General features: G+C 33.1%; 1 pseudogene across 1 annotated transcript; it reads left to right on the top strand.

Moving 5' to 3' along the window:
* Nucleotides 1–9,420: 9,420 nt before the first annotated feature.
* Nucleotides 9,421–17,613, top strand: LOC308439955 (vomeronasal type-1 receptor 4-like; annotated as a pseudogene). Its single transcript has 4 exons — nt 9,421–10,315; nt 15,025–15,117; nt 15,854–15,983; nt 17,485–17,613. The product of its transcript is annotated as a vomeronasal type-1 receptor 4-like (transcript).
* Nucleotides 17,614–18,013: the final 400 nt, after the last annotated feature.

Genomic DNA, 18,013 nt, shown 5'->3' with positions numbered 1-18,013 from the left:
AAACCACAGGAAGACCCAACAAAGAAAGAGAACTTAAGACCAATCTGTTTAATTAACATTGATACAATAATTCTCAATAAAATTATCAGAAACTGATTCTAGGAATACATCAAAAAATCATCCTTTATGATCAAACACACTTCATCTCTGGGATGCAGGGATAGTTCAAGAATCCATTAACTTAATCCAGTATATAAATGAAATCAAAGAAAAGAAAAACATTATCATATCATCATATAATGAAAAAGCATTTGGCAAAATTCAATGCCACTTCATGTTAAAACTCTTGGAATGATTAGAAATTCAAGGCTCCTATCTGAAAATAGTAAGAACAACATACAACAAACCACTATCAGTATGGAAAAAATTCAACAAATTATAATAAACTTATCAGAATTACACAAGTCTTCTCAAATAAGACTCTAAGAGCCAGAATATTTTGGGAAAATGTCATTTATTCTCTAGAAGATCCCAAATGCCATTCCAGACTGCTATATACAGTTGAATATTCAATTATAATCGATTGAGAATCAAAGGCAGCCTGTTAGAAAACCAACTATAAATAATATATTCCCACAAATCAAATCATACAAGTGGTCATAGATGGAAAACTCTATCACAAGAAGGGATAGCATATGCAATTAAAATTCATAACTTTTTCCTCTAACACCTTACAACAAAAGTAACAGGAAGCAACAATAATTTGTCCTTAATATATCTTAACATCAATAGAGTCAGTTCTTCAATACATAAACATACACTGCCAGACTGGATATCTAAAAAGGACCCAACAATTTGTTGCATAATGGAAACATGCCTCACTTAAACAGACAGCAGTACCTCAGGTTAATAGGCTTGAAAAATATTTTACAAACACATGTTTCCAAGAAAAATGAGAAGAAGACATTCTAACATAAAATAAAGTCAACATTCAACCAAAACTTATCAAAAAAAGGAAGAAAACTTCATACTCATAAAAATAAAATCTACTATGATGAGCTCTGTTATGAGCATCTATGTCCCAAATGTAAGGACAACCATGTTTGTAAAAGAAATTTTACTAGAATTTAAATATAAATAGAACACTACACAATAATATAGAGAGACTTCAAAAAGTATTCTTTCTAATGAACAGATCATGGAAAGAGCATCCAAAAAGAGATTTAGTGAAACTAGTATATGTTTTAACCCAAATGAACTTAAAAGTTATCTACAGAACATTTTGTCCTACAACAAAAGAATATAACTTCTTCTGAGCACCTAATGGTACCTTCTCCAAAACTGAACACATAATCAATCACAAAGAAGGCTTAGACAGCACAAAAAAAATTAAAATAACCACATACATCCAATCAGATCACGCAAGGAAGAAAGAAGCTCTTCAATACCAAAAACACAAAAAAGTTTACATACACATGGATTCAGAACAAATATCTACTCAATGATAATCTGGTTAGGGAAGTAATAAAGGGAAAGAAAGACTTCTTTTAAATTTTAAGGAAAATGAAGGCACAAAATATCAAAAATTATAAGCCAGAATAAAAGCTGTGCTAAGAGAAAAATGCATGGCTCTGAGTGCCCCCATAACCAAATTGGAGAGATAAAATCTAGCTGCTAAATATCATATCTTTAACCTCTAGAACACAAAGGCAAATACATAAAAGAGGAGTAAATGACAAAAATAATCTATTTCAGGTCTGTTATTAACTTAGTAAAAACAAAAAGCATTATACATAATTTTCAAAACCACATAGGGTTATATCAGAAAATAATGAAGATAAACAAACCCTTAGCCAAACTAAACAGGTAGCTGAGAGACAGTATCCAAATTAACAACAACAAACAAAACAAAATTAAACTAAAAACAGAAAAAAATTTAACAACAGAAATCAAAGAAATTAAAAACAAATCATCAGATTCTACTAAAAAAGCATATACTCAGCAAACTGGAAAATCTATTAGAGGTAAATATTTTTGTTAGACAGATTCCAGAAACTGCACTTAAGTCAGGAGCATGTAACCATCTAAAAAGTCCCATAATCCATAAAACAATAAAAGCAGTCATTAAGAATTTTTTAATAAAAAATTAATTCCAGATTGTTTTTGTGCAGAATTGTCTCTAAACCCAAAGAAGAACTAATGGTAATAATTTCCCAACTATTCCACAAAATAGAAACAGAAAAATCACTGTCCATTTTTTTTTGTATCCACAGATACACTGATACCAAAACCACACAAAGTCTCAACAAGAAAGCAAACTTCAAGAAATTAGACCTAGAGAATAAAACAATTCAATTAAAAAATGGGGTGCAAAAATTGTGGTACATATACACAATGGAATACTACTCTGCCACCAGAAACAATGATTTAACCAAATTCTTAAGAAAATGGCTGCATCTAGAGAATATCATCCTGAGTGAGATAACCCAGTCACAAAAGAACAGACATAATATGCAGTTACTGATATTGGTATGCTAACCCCAGAGGCTTGCACTCCCCCAGAAACAACTCACAGACTGTATGAAGTCCAAGAAATAAAGAAAACTAAACAAAACAAAAAAATTTACAAAACAAGAAAACTTTAACTATTTCCATGTTACATTTTGTTTTACATGTACTTTAGCTCATTGTAACTATTAAGTTTTCAAGGCATACAACCAAACCTTGAAAAAAATCAAGTACTGTCTAAATACTATATTCATATAGTTTTATATAAAAATTATGTTAAAATCTGAAAAAAGTACTGACAAAAATGTATAATTTTAAGCAAAAAATGTTTAAAATCTGTACATTTATCTTTGTTTTGTAAAATAAAGTTGTTTAAAAAAAAGAAATATATCTTAAATTTGATAACCAGCTGCAAAAAAAATGGGGTGCAAAGCTAAACAAACAAAAAAGAAACAATCATCTAAGGAATACTGAATGACTGAGAAGCACTTAAAAAATGAACAACAACATTCTTAGTCAGGGAAATGCAAATTAAAACAAACCTGAGATTCCACCTCATACCAGTCAGAAGTGTTAAGATCAAAACTCAGATAACAGCAGATACTTCCAAGGATATAGAGCAAGAGAAACACTCTTTCACTGTTGATGGTGGTGTAAGCTGGTGCAAACACTCTGGAAATCTGTTTGGTGTTTTTCTCAGAGAACTGGACATAGTACTACCTAAAGATCCAGTTCTTTTTTTTAAGAAAACACAGAACATATTTACTGTTTTATTTTGAAATTTCCTATACCCTGTGTAAGAGAACCTTTGATAAACATTTTCCACAAAATGAGCAATGAATTTTCAGAAAATTTTACATTTTTCTCTCTCAGCAAAAAAGATAAATCACAGAAAAAATTATTTGCTTTTTGCCATCTTTTTCTGGGGATAGACCTAGAAGTGAATACCAGCAAATCATTGTAAAGAAAAGACTCTAGTTCTTCAGGCCTTTAAGCTACAAAGTCAGCAAGGAATGTCTGTATTTAATCCCTTTAAGGTAACACTGGGGGATATGACAGCATTAACTTCCATAAACTTTTCCATCACTTCCATAAATTGCTGGACATATGCCCAAAAAAAGATCCAATCTATGAGAAGGACACAGGCTCCATCAAGTCTCAGCAGCCTTATTTATAATAGTCAGAAGCAAGAAAAAATTAATATGATCTTCAGCAAAGAAAAGGATACAGAATTCATGATACATTTACATAATGGACAACTCAGCTATTAGAAACAATGCCTTATTGAAATTCCTAGGCAAATATGTAGAACTACAGACTTTCAATCTAAGTGAGATAAACATATCACAAAAGAAAACATATGGTATGCACTCACGGATAAGTCGATAGTAGCCCCAGAAAACTTTGAACACACACACACATACACTCACACACACACACACACACACACACACACACACACACACACACACACACATCCAAGCACATACACACAAAACAAAAAACAAACAAACAAAAAAACAATTCACAGAACTTATGAGCCCCAAAAAGAAGGAAAACCAAAACATAGATATCTCATTCCTTCATAGAACGTAGAACAAAACACTCATGGGAGGAAATACAAAGTCAGAGGAATGAAGAGGGATTGAAGAAATGGTCATTCAGAGGTGGGGTCACATGGGGATCTACCTCATATACACCCACCAATAAAAGGCACATTGATGATGCCAAGAAATACTGGCAGGAACCAGCTAGAGTTGCCTCCTTAGGGGCTCTGCCAGAGTTATACAGATGCAGATGGGCACACTTGCAGCTAACCATCAGAAAGAACTCAGGGACCCTAACATAGGTGCTAAAGAAAAGGCTTAAAGAACTTAAAGGTGTTGCAACCTCATGAGAAGAAACCTTTATCAACTAACCAAACCCTCCAAAACACCCATGGAAAAATCATCAACCACTGAGCATATATTCAAAGACCTATTGCTCCAATTGCACATGTAGCTGAAAATATCAGTGTCTGGCATCAATGTGAGAAGAAGACTTTTGCTCAGGGAGGGCATGTTTTCCCAATGTAGGGAATGTCAGAGCACTAGTGTGGAGAGAACATTTAGGAGCAAATGCACCCTCTAATAGACACATATAGAAAAATATGCTTGGATAACAAGGTGGCTGGAACTGCAGATTCCAAGGATGGATAGGAATAAGGAGAACAATGGAAGAAATATAGGAATAGTCTCTATTGGTCTACCATGAATTAAAGCTGATTATCAGCAATAATGACAAAAACAACAGAAAACTCACACATTCATGGAAATTCAAAAATGTATTATTAAATGAAAAGATGCTTTAAGATAAAACAGAAATATTGTAGATAACCAATAATTAAATGAAATTGAATAAACAACATACTTATGAGGCACAGTGGAGATGGCTGAAACTGAGAAGTTCCTAGAACTAAATAACCACATGAAAGAAAAATGGAGAGATCACTCACTAGCAAATTAACAACACCCCAGATAGCTCTAGAGTCTGTATTTCTCGCGCACAGTCACTCACAGATGAAAGAGGGAGTTGTAGATTCTCAGGATGCCAAGAATGCATAGGTTTGATGGTGTGTTCATAATACAATAAAAAGTATGTTTTAGTGCAGGTGAAGTCTAGTGTGGGGTAAAACGTGCTTCAGAGGGACAAAGCTGAGTCACCCCTTCATTGTGAAAGAGTTTATTGAGGACATGGGGTGTGGAGTTAAGACGTAGTGGGAACATAGAACGGAAGAGAGAAGGAGAAAGACAGAAAGACAGAAAGAGAGAGAGAGAGACAGAGAGAGGGAGGGAGAGAGAGAGAGAGAGAGAGAGAGAGAGAGAGAGAGAGAGAGAGAGAGAGAGAGAGAGAGAGAATAGTGGAGTAGATTTAGGGAAAGGAATGAGAGAGGAGTGAAGGGGAAAAAAGAAAGAGCAGGAGCTAAAATGCAAGAGAAAGAGAAGAGGGGAGGAACAGCCTCTTCTATAGTGACTCAGGCATACCCGTCTGTTGTAAGGTAACTGTTGGGTAAAACTGAGAAAAACAGATAACATTTTCTATGTGTGATTTAAGTTATCAATTAAAGTAGACATAACACAAAAAAGGTTATGTTGGTGTTTTATTTTCATTTTGCATACTTAACTTCCTAGGTTCCTAAATTGGAATAACACATTCCCTCTCTTTTGAAAAAAAATTATAGAAAGTACCATTAATTTATCTATGTTTGGTACTCACAACAAATTTCTACAACTGGTGTTTTACTCTCAGGAAAAAAATATAGCAACAAAACAAGATGGCAGTTTCTCTGGTAGTGCATGTGTATGCATGTGTTCTGATTATTTTCTGTTTGTATATTTAGTAATGTTTAGAGTCACTGGCTTAAATAGTTTCAAATTTTCAAACAGAACTTCCAGTATCAACATCTCTTACTCTTCCCTAGAATTGATTTTTCAGTTCTAGCTTCTTGTATTCCCTTTATTTTTAAAACCTCAAGAGAACAGAAGTCAGACAACTTTTTCAGTATATCCCTGTGCAGTAATAATTGAAAGATTATTGAAATTTGTAATCGTGAAAAAGATGTCAATTTCCTCATTAGGAAAGGATCACAGATGCTACTTATGACATCATCTTGACTTCAGAGAAGATGAATTCTTAGTATATCAACATGTCAACTCATTATCGTGACTACAGAAAGTCGATGTATCCAGCTTAATGACCAGTAGTACTACATTTAGCATATGACATAGTGAGTCTTAGTACCTTCCCTGAGGCCTGCAGAATACAGGCCAGTTGCAGCCAGCTTTTTGAATGCAGAACTCTGAGCCATTCTCTTTCTCTTTTCCAGGGATACAATGCAGCACATTCTGAATGGTATGAGAGAAATTGAATGTCTAATTCCTGCACACTTTCCTGGTAAATAGAGACTGTTTAAATACATAATTTCACAAAACAGGAGGACTTTGACTGTTTCCATGTTGCGTTTTGTTTTGCATGTGCTTTGCGCTTATTGCGACTGGTACGTTTTCGATGCATGCTGTCGGGCCCTTGAAGAGAGTCAAGTACTGACTAAAAAACATATTCACATGGTTTTATGTAAAATTTATTTTAATGTCTGAAAAAACAGTACCGACAAAAATGTATAATTTTAAGCAAAAAAATGTTTAAAATCTTTACATTTATCTTTGTTTTGCAAAATAAAGTCGTTTAAAAAAACAAAAAAAAAAATAATAAAGATAACGTTACTACAAAAAAAAAAAAAAAAAAAAAAAAAAAAAAAAACCTGATGGCTTCCCAAACGTTTCTTTCTTTTTGGTCTTTTCTCTTAGAATGCCCTTTCACATCTTTCTGCTTGGTATGTGGGTATCTTTCTACTCATGGCTTAGTCATTAGCTCTCCAGAGTGTTCTTCTTGTATTTTTATATGAATTGATACCCTCATACACCACAGCATCTTAACTGTTTAAAAAAATAGATTCTATCTTGGGTGAAATTATTTTTATACACTAATACCTGCTTTTCATGATAGCTCTGTAACCATTGTCAAGGTTTGTCTCATAATATTAGCCATATTATATTTTTCTATGTAGTTCCCACACAGGATCTTTTTGAAAGGATCTATTATATCCCATCTCTATTTCTATCAGCAATTTAGTTTCTCTGATACTTTCTCTAATAAAAGATATGAACAATGTAAATGTATATATTTTATATATCTTCATTTATATATTAAAATTAAATATTGAAATGGTTATTTTGTTCCTAATTTTTGTGTTTTCTTTTTTGTTTTGTTTTTTAATTGAACAACTTTATTTTAAAAAACAAAGATAAATGTACAAATTTTAAAAGCATTTTTGCATAAAAGTATATGAATGAATTTTTGTCAGTGCTTGACTTTTTTTTGAGGGTTTAACAGTATGCATTGGGATTTTACTAGTTGCAGTGAGCGTGGAGTACATGTAAAACGGGATGTAACCCAGAGATAGTCAAAGTTTTCTTGGTGTGTAAAGATTAAGCATATTTATTTTTCTTTCTTTCTTTCTTTCTTTTTTTTTTTGGCCTTTGTTTTTCTTCGTATAGTCTGTGAGTTCTTTCAGCGTGTTCAGAGCTTTTTTGGGGTTGGTATCCAATTATCAGTGACTGCATATTGTGTCTTTTCTTTTGTGACTGGGTTGCCTCACTCAGGGTGATATTGTCTAGGTGCATCCATTTTCTTAAGAATTTCATAAAGTTATTGTTTCGATAGCTGGGTGGTACTCCATTGTGTGGATGTGCCACAATGTTTGTGTCCATTCGTCTACTGAGGGGCGTCTGGGTTCTTTCCAGCTTCTGGTAATTGTGAATGGGGCTGCTATGAACATTGTGTTGCATGTGTCTTTGTTGGAAGTCTGAAACTGAGGAGAAGTAACAATCTAGCTATTCAGCAGAACTTAGGTTAGTATAAACAGAATACTTGAGTTACAAGCTAGTGGGAAACAAGCCTAGTATAAATCCTGGGCACTAATTCATAAATAAAAGCCTCTGTGTTCATGCTTTAGTAAGCATAGAAATGGCCCACACGGTTAAAAAAAAAAAAAAAAAGAGGCTTCTGTGTTCTGACTTCTTTTCCTCATATTCTTTAGTAAGGGAAATTGCCACAGGAGTCCTAGTACCAAGTGGAATTTTTTTTCTTAAATATTCGTCACCATATTTAAAGGGACACGTAAACACATACACACACACATACACACACACACACACACTCACACACACATACACACACACAAACGCACAAACACACACACACACGCATACACACAAATACCAACTCAGTGAGGTGTTAGACCTGGCATGGCCCAGTCATCAAAAGAGCTGAACATAAATCTGATAACTCCTTGCTTAATTCAGGCTTTCAGTTTAATTCTCAGTCACCTCAGCAGTTGGTAGTTTCCTTTTCGATACATTTACGCTAAGTGGCACAATAACAGAAGGCTATTTCTTTTTCTTCCTTAGAAACTAAGAGCATTTATAACAGCTTTGTCTTAATTTATGAGGATAAATGTGTGGAAATATTCAGACAAATGGGATTCGAATTTCAATTGCTTCTAATGAAATTTCTTTGTCTTGTCAATTTCAGCATCATTTGTTCAGTGCTGAGTATTCTTGTCTGCTCTGCTGTGATTTCTACCTTGCAGAAATGCCTTTGATCTGCATCTTCTTCTTTGAACCAATGTACTTATATATCACATATGTTCTTTGCCTCACAGTAAAGTAGTTTCCACTGTGCATGCAGACACTCAAAATTTCTATTTGCCTTATTGTAGACAATTATGATAGAATAGTAAATACATATGTAGTGTTAATTTTGCCCTAACTTAATAAATGCCTAAAGTTGTCATGGTTGTTATTTCAGTATTGAATGAGCATTTTAAATTAAAAAAAAATAAAAACAAAAAAAAGTTGGGGCTATGGGGAGGATTGTGAGAGGGGGCACTGGGAGTGTAGCAGTGAGTGGATTACAAGGAAAATCAGTAAAAAAATCACAAGTCTAAAAAATATTATATTTATATTAAATTGATGAGTTTTACATGTGATTAGCATTGGTACATTTTGATATTTTACAAATTAAATGTGACATAAAGCAATAGCATATTTTGAAAATTAATAGAATATGTAAAAATATACTCAATTATGAAAAATAGACCCTGAATAACAAAGTAGATGTTCATTTAAAATTCATATGAAGAGTATTAAAGACAAAAACCAGTATACATATAAAACACATATATATATATTGTAAGAAAAAATGTAGAAGTACTTTATTTTTACATCACAATAGATATAAATTTTAGTATAAAATATTATATTTGTGAATTTTAAAGCACATAGTTTATGTACAACGAAGGTATTAATCCTTACTGTCCATTGTGTAATGGTAGGATGTAATACAGAGTGACATTCCCCATAACATGAGAGAATGGCTTCGAGAGACATGACCATGGGGGTCTTTTTCTTATCCAATACTGTGCTGGGAATGTTGGGGAATTCTGCATTGGTTTATTGCTCTATTATTGCAGACTTCTCTGGGATCAAGACAAGGCCTATATATCTAATTATCAAACACCTTATCTGGGCCATCATTATGCTTATTATCAGCAGAGGAATTCCTCAGATAATGTCTGCTTTTGGTTATACATATTTTCTAGATGAAATTGTATGTAAACTACTCTTTTATTTACATACAAAAACTGGAGGATTTTCCCTTGGATCCACATGTCTTTTGAGTGTCATTCAAGCCATCACAATTAGACCCAGCAATTTTAAGTCTGCCCAGCTCAAAGCCAAAATTTCCAAAATCATTAGTCCGTCTCTGGTGTTGTGTTGATCCCTGTGTCTGCTTGTACATAGCTTAGTAATCATAAATGTGACTAACATGAGGAAAAAAGAAATCTTACTGAATATAGACAATTGTTGTACTGTTTAGCAGCACATCCTTCTAAACAAACTTATAGAGTGTATGTAATCATTTTGGCTGCCAGTGATTTTACGTGTTTGGGAATCATGATGTTGACCAGTTGCTTCCTGGTGTTTATCTTGGTCAAGCATAAGCAGAAGGTCCAGCATATTCACAGATCCTTGGCTACTAAGTAGTTTCATGAGACCAAAGCTACACAAAGTATTCTTATTCTAGTGAGCAGTTTTGTAGTTCTTTATGGAACTTCTTTTATCTTCATGATGTATTTTTCTTTCCAGGATGGAACAGATATATGGCTGCTCAAAGTCACTGCATCCATGAGTCCATGCTTCCCAGTACTCTGTCCATATCTGCTAAGCAGAAACTGTACTTGGGTTTTTATTTCTGCTACGCATAGGTTATATCAAGGGAAATTTTTATTCTTGTGTAGCATCTTTTTAACACCTATTCTGTATACACTATGTTCTCGTCTACTATGTAATCTTCATATAAAATCCAAACTGAGGTAAAATATATCCACATAATTTTTGGAGAATTTAGTTACTCTCAATGGTTTTATTTTTAAATATTTTAATAGTATATAAATTTATTTAAGTATTTAAGTGTTGTAACGGTTATGATGGTTCACATAGATTTGTTTATTATTCATTCATATCTTTTATAGACAAACAATAATCATTACTGGCTTCAATATAGACTTTTAACCTGACTGAAAGATGTGTTGTTCAAAAAAAAAAAAAAAAAAACTCTGAGTAAATAAGCAGTTGTATAGGATGTCCAAGAGATTGGTAAAAAGGTGGCACATTTAGAGTATGCTAGGATTGAGTACTACACAGAATTTGCTTCAGGTATTGTCTCTCATGTACTCATGGTTATTTAACAGTATTGGAAATTTTGAATATGTGATATGTGGATGTAATGTTTTTCATATTTAGATGACCTTGCTTATATTCCATGATTAGATATGGAGGAGAAATAATTTATAACAAGCAACTAAATATATGCTGTTTATATTAAGTATTCATTATTTATGTATCTGAATATTTTGATTTTGTATACATATGTGTATTATATGCATTTGTTCTATGATAGAATTCAGAACATGCAGGAATATCACATGGAATTTGAGTACTGGATGTCTGTGAGCTATCATGTAGGTGGTGAAAATAAAAATCAATTCTAAGATAAGTACAAGAAATTTTCTCAATCACTTATTCCTCAACATTTGATTTCAAAATGATACCCTTCCAAATATAATGAAAATAACAAAACATGTATTTAAAATATATGCAAAGGGTTTGCAGGTATTTTGAAATAAAAGAGTTCTATCAGATATAATAAAAAGTGGTACACAAGAGAAAATAGAAAATCATATGAAATAGAATGCTTTTTCATTGAGCTAATTTAGCCTATCATGGAATTAACCAGAAAACTGAATGTCATGTTCATGCTGGTTGTTCAGTTTTGAGGTAATTGCTGTGAATTCAGTTTTATAACTTCTTGATAGCTAAAATAATATTTTCAGAATAAATAAAAGTAGTTTTAAAGTAGTAGTAAATACATAAAATCACCAGAGAAAATAAAATTATATTTTGAACCAAGCAATACACATCTACTTTAAAAATAACCTCAATATTAAACATTTATGAGTATCTATTGAAAAACTACCCTTGAAAAAATTATCTTCTATTAGGAAGATGATCCACAGCTCTACTGCATGGTCCTAAAAAATGCTTAGATCATGTCCGTTAACAATAGACTAAAAAATTCCCCTGCTAACTTTGCACCATAAGATTGATTGTGAATATTTTGAATACAGTTGGATTCAATAAATAATGGCCCACATAATGTCAACATTGCTGTTGCACATCTCAGCACACAATTTCTTCACTAAGTAGAGATCTTGGCTACTTTTCTATCACTATGAAAGCCAGAACATGAAAGAAGAAAATTATTTTGTTAACAACAGAATGCAATGTCTATAGCAACATATTTTAGCATCTTGATTTACTATGCACACCCATGTTTGTGAAAACTTGCTTTATTTGTATTATTTGGTGCTTCTTTGTTTAATATAAATAATATTAGAAATCATTTTTTTAAAAGTTCTAACTTTTGGCTCTTTTTTTAAAAACTTTGTTCCCTTTCAAATTTAATCTTTGTGTTTACTCATAATTATAAGCATGGTCTCTTCAAAAATTACTTATACTGTTCATGTTTCTCTCTGCTTCATGCTAGAGCATGCAAGTATCTTATCTGATAAGCTATGTTCTACAGTGGCATTGATGTGAGACAATACTTTCTTAACCTCTTCAAAATCCACAATCATTACCAATGACCCATCATGCTTCTTTCTGTTATGATACACAAAAATCTCTTTCTCTTTTCCTCCTTATCACTTTTCCGTTTTCTCTATATATATTGTGTGTGTATTATATGAGCATTTATACATGCATCCATTCGTATATACATGAATGAATACACCCAGTCATATTTATATATATATATACATAATCATACATACACTTATATGCACATATGAAATACATAAATATGTATATCTATATACATATGTGCACTTACACACATACATACACAAAATCATTTATATATATATAGTACATATAAACATACATGCATGTAAACACATACACAGAGCACGTATATGCATATACATGCATACATACACAATATACACTTAGACATATAGACAATACACATATACTTATAAACATACATACACATAAGCATAATCACACATGTGCTATAAAAATATATACAACGGATTCAAAATGACAAGTAAGGCCACATGAAGGTTTTCTGAAAAACACACTTTACAGGAGGTAGCTTGTATTTTATTTATATTTCAGCTTGAAAGAAAGTGTACTCATCTTTTTTTTTCTATTTTGTCTCTTTATAGGAGCCAGTATGAAAGAACTTGCTGATGTGATGTGACCAAATAGTGAGTCCCACTGTAAAGACAGTGATGAAAGAAGAAAAGAAATAGCATAACAAAAATGCTAGTTTTGTGAGTCAGGTATTCTACTTTGATTTATGTACAGCATCATGGATACGGGTTTTTTAAGAGATGATGTGCATCTGATAGGCAACTGCAGCATAGAAGAAAAGTCTTGGTTTCTTCATTAGTGATAATTAAGAGTTTTGCTGGATATATTAACCTGACCAGGCATTTGCGTTATCTTACAGTCTGTATGACATCTCTCAAGGATCTTCTTGCTTTCATAGTCTCTGTTGAGAAATCTGCTGTTCTTCTAATAGGTCTGCTTTTATGTTACTAATCTTTTTCCCTTACTGCTTTTCATATTTGCTTAGATTTCTTTTGTTCATTTTGTTTTGATTATTATGTTATGGAAAATATTTTTTTCTGCAACAATCTATTTGGAGTTCTGTAGCATTTTTGTATATTCTTGGTTATCTCTTTCTTTAGGTTTGGTCACTTTGCTTGTATAACTTGGTTGAAAATATTTACTGTTCTTTTAATTTGGGAATTTTAGCTTTCTTATATATTTATTATTCTTAGGTTTAGTCTTCTCATAGTGTCCTGTATTTTCTGGATGCTTTGGGTTAGAAGCTTTTTAATTTAGCATTTTCTTTGACTGTTATGTCAATTTTTCCATTGTATAATCTGCACCTGAGATATTATCTTCTATCTTTTGTATTCTGTGAATGATGTTTGCATTTAAGATTCTGATCAATATCTTAGGTTTTCTATTCCCAGTTTGATTTCTTTATTTTTTTTCTATTTTTATTTTAGATTCCTTGTGGGGGTTATTCCCCAATTTCTTCCCCTGCTTAAATATGTTCTCCTGTATTTCTTGAAAAAAAACTATTTATGTCCTTCTTAACATCCTCTATCATCAACATAATATATGATTTCAAATCCAAATATGAAATTTCAGGTGTGATGCTGTATCCAGTACTTGGGGTATTGGAAGAACTTGTTTCTGATGACACATATTAGCTTTTTTTCCTGTAGTTTATGTTCCTGTGCTTGACTTTCCCATCTGGTTATCTCTAATTTTATCTCCCTTGGTTATCTTTCACAGGAGCCCTTTCTTCTTGGGATCCTGGATATGTCAGTACTTCTCAGAGTCCAGCTGTCTCGCTGTTCATGTGATTCTGTGATCCTGAGATCATGGGATCCTTGACGTATCAGAGCTTTAGGGAGACAAGCTGCCTTGAGATATTGAAGGCCATGGTGTGAAGGATCTGTAGTATCATAGCTCCTAAGACTAAACATTTCTGTAGGTGTTGCAGGTTTGGGAGAGCAAGCTTTGACTTTTGTACAGGTACAGATACTATCTGGGGTAATCTGTGATTCTGGCTGGATGACAGTATCTGTTTACATGACATTATGAATGAAATAGATTCAACAGATATGTCGGAAACATTTCATTGTAAAACACTGGAATATAACTTCATATCACATCGTAGTGCCTATTCCAAAACTGACCATATAGTCTGTCACAAAACAGCCCTCATCAGATGCAAGAAGTTTGAAATAATCCCTTACATCCTATAAGACCACAATAGACTAATGTTGGTTTTCCGGAAAAAATAAACATATGAAAACAGAAATCCCCACACAGAGAGAAGCAGGATGATGTTCAATTTAAAACAACTTGGTCATAGAAGAAATAAAGAAAGAAATTTGAAAAAAAATAGTAATTTAAAGTAAAAAAAAAAAACATTACATACAAAAATTATGGAACACAAGGAAAGCAGTGATAAGAGGAAATCTCATAGCTTTGAATGTCTTTAAAAAAGAATCTGGAGAGAGTATACACTAACATCTTTACAGCACATCTGATAGCTATAGAATAAAAGAAAGCAGATATAGGCTTAGAAGGAAGAAAATAATCAAGCTCAGGTCTGAAATCAACCAAGTAGAAAGAAAATGAACTGTCTAAATTATCAATAATATCAGGGGCCAGTTCTTTGAGGAAAATCAACAACATAGTTGAAACCTTAGCCAGAATAACAGAGAGTATATTCAAATTAACAAAATCATAAATTAAAAAGTGAACACTACTGTTGTCCTGCCAGAGCCTCCCTCACTTCCTTTTTTCTCTTTTTCCCTTCAAGTGTTATGACTGTGGCCACAGCAGAACAGCAACAGTTCTACCTGCTCCTTGGAAATCTGCTCAGCCCTTACACTGTGGTTCAGAAACAAGTGGAGTAAGCCTAAGAGGTTCTCCCAGGCTGATCCAAGATTATTTTTCTCTTATAAGCTATCAGAAAAAAAATCAGATGCTAAACAGAATAGAGAAATGATCACTGTTTTCCTAAGACATCATTTATTCTCTGCATTTGATGAAATCACTCTAGTTCTTTCATCAAATGTCAGAAAGATCAGAAATTAGTGAATTGTTAGTGACTATTCAAATCAAAACGCAATCAAGCATTATACTGCTGCAGAATTGGCCAGGATTTTAATTTATGAGGATGGCAACATCCAATTATCTTAAAGTTTGAAGATTCCTCTCATTTTCTCAGCTTACAAAATAGGGGATTCCAGGAAGCTGCCATTATCATAGTTTACATCTTTTCTGGAATTGTTGAATACAAGCAACAGCATACTTTGGATGCCATCAAACAGATGATAGTTGAACATATCCAAATAAAATCCTTAGATCATGAAGCTGTGTGCCAGAGTTACAGGTGCCTTAATTTTTTTTCAAATTATTTCAGTTTAACATTGTTCAAACACTTTGCATACTTGCTATCTGGATTCTTACAGCCTGTCAATAACTTATGATTCTATAAAGATAATTTGGCCTTAATATCCATTGTTGAGATGCATATACTGTTCTAAAGCATTTGCAAACTTACTTAGAAGGAGCTCTACAGTAAAGTCTAATGTTGTGTGAAAACACTAATCTCAATATTTTGGTGCACAACTTGACCTTGTAAGGAATGTGGTGCTTTTAGAGATTGCAGATGTTATGTTAAGACAGAATGCCACTAACATTACACAGACTATTCCACAAATATTGGCAATGATGGTTAACCTGGAAGGACAAGACTGGGAAATTGCTAATGAGGTAGAAGACAATGATTTTTATAGCAATTTAGTTGCTGGTGAGAGTGCATTGAAACTAATGATCAAGACTTTGTAAAATCTGCCAATGATTAAAGAACACATTATACCAGATACACTGAAACTATTAGATGAGAAAGTAGGGAAAACTTTAGAACATATAGGCACAAGAGAAAATTTTCTGAACAAAACACCAATAGCTCAAGCTCTAAGGTCAAAGATTAACAAATGGGACTTAATGAGATTGCAACGTTTCTGTAAGGCTAAGGACATTGTCAAGAAAACAAAACGGCAGCCAAGAGAATGGGAAAAGATTTTTACCAACTCCACATCAGATGGAGGCCTAATATCTAAGGTATACAAAGAACTAAAAAAGCTAGACACCAGAGAATAAAATAACCCTACTAAAAAATGTGGTACAGAGCTAAACAAAACATTCTCAGTTGAGGAATATCGAATGGCTGAGAAATATCTGAGGAAGTGCTCAACATCCTTAGCCATCAGGGAAATGCAAATCAAAACAATCCTGAGATTCCACCTCACACCAGTCAGATTGGCCAAGATCCAAAACTCAGATGACAACAGATGCTGGCGAGGTTGCAGAGAAAGAGGAACCCTTCTCCACTGTTGGTGGGGTTGCAAACTAATACAACCACTCTGGAAATGAGTCTGGCGATACCTCAACAATTTGGACATAATACTACCTGAAGACCCAGTTATTCCACTTCTGGGCATATACCCCAGAGACACTTTAGTACACAACAAAGTTATATGCACCACAATGTTCATAGCAGCTCTATTTATAATAGCCAGAAGCTGGAAAGAACCCAGATGTCCTTCAGAAGATGAATGGATATAAAAATTGTGGTACATTTACACAATAGAATACTACTCATCCACCAGAAACAATGACTTGACCAAATTCTTAAGAAAATGGATGCATCTAGAGAATATCATTCTGAGTGAGATAACCCAGTCACAAAAGAACAGACATAATATGCAGCCACTGATAATGGGATGCTAACCCCAGAGGCTCGTACTGCCCCAGAAACAACTCACAGACTGTATGAAGTCCAAGAAATAAAGAAAACAAAGCAAAACAAAACAAAAAAAAATCTTTATACACAAGAAAAATTTGACTATTTCCATGTTACATTTTGTTTTACATGTACTTTATGCTCATTGTAACTATTAATTTTTCAATGCATACTATCAAACCTTTAAAAAATTCATGTACTGACTAACAAATATATTCTTACAGTTTTATGTAAAAATTATTTTAAAATCTGAAAAAAAAGTACTGACAAAAATGTATTGTATAATTTTATGCAAAAAATGCTTAAAATCTGTACATTTATCTTGGTTTTGTAAAATAAAGTTGTTAAAAAAAAAGAACACATTATACATGCAGGTTAAATGGCCTTATCTGCTAAAGCTGAGAATGGGACCAGCAAATAAAAATATTTCTAAATGAGATTGTAAATTTTTTTTTGCTTTTCCTCCAGGATCATCATTCAAGGGTTCTGTATGCAGTCTGCAAGGCAGCAGGCCAGATGGCTACAGATATTGCACATGGCTATAAAAAAATTCATGAGAGGGCGATTGTTGCTTTGCTTCAGTTCATGAACCAATAAGGAAGCCTACCAATGCTGGCCTATGCATGGGCTGCCCTCATTAACTTCACTGAGTATTGTGTCTAATTGCTGTTTATTCAGAACTTGGATAAGTTGTATAACCATCAGCATTCATTATGGTACTCAAGGTCCAGAAGCTGATTTGGAACGGCAACAAGTTAGTTTTGGAACAAGTTGTCATCTTTTATATAAGTTGCAAAAATTTGCATACTACAAAAGGAAATTTTGTCCCCTATTATGACTTCCTTATACCGTCATTGAAGTACATTATTAAGAAAACAGTTCAGAAGTAGCTGAGACTGCTAATAGTGAAGGCTACAGTATGCATCAGTCTCATTTGTCTAGCAGTTGTGACAAAGAAATTCATGCAATATACTTCAGATGTGATGCTTTGTTTTTG

The sequence above is a fragment of the Micromys minutus genome (assembly GCF_963924665.1).
Source record: "Micromys minutus genome assembly, chromosome: 30".
Taxonomy (NCBI): domain Eukaryota; kingdom Metazoa; phylum Chordata; class Mammalia; order Rodentia; family Muridae; genus Micromys; species Micromys minutus.
This window is presented reverse-complemented; position numbering and strand designations above follow the sequence as displayed.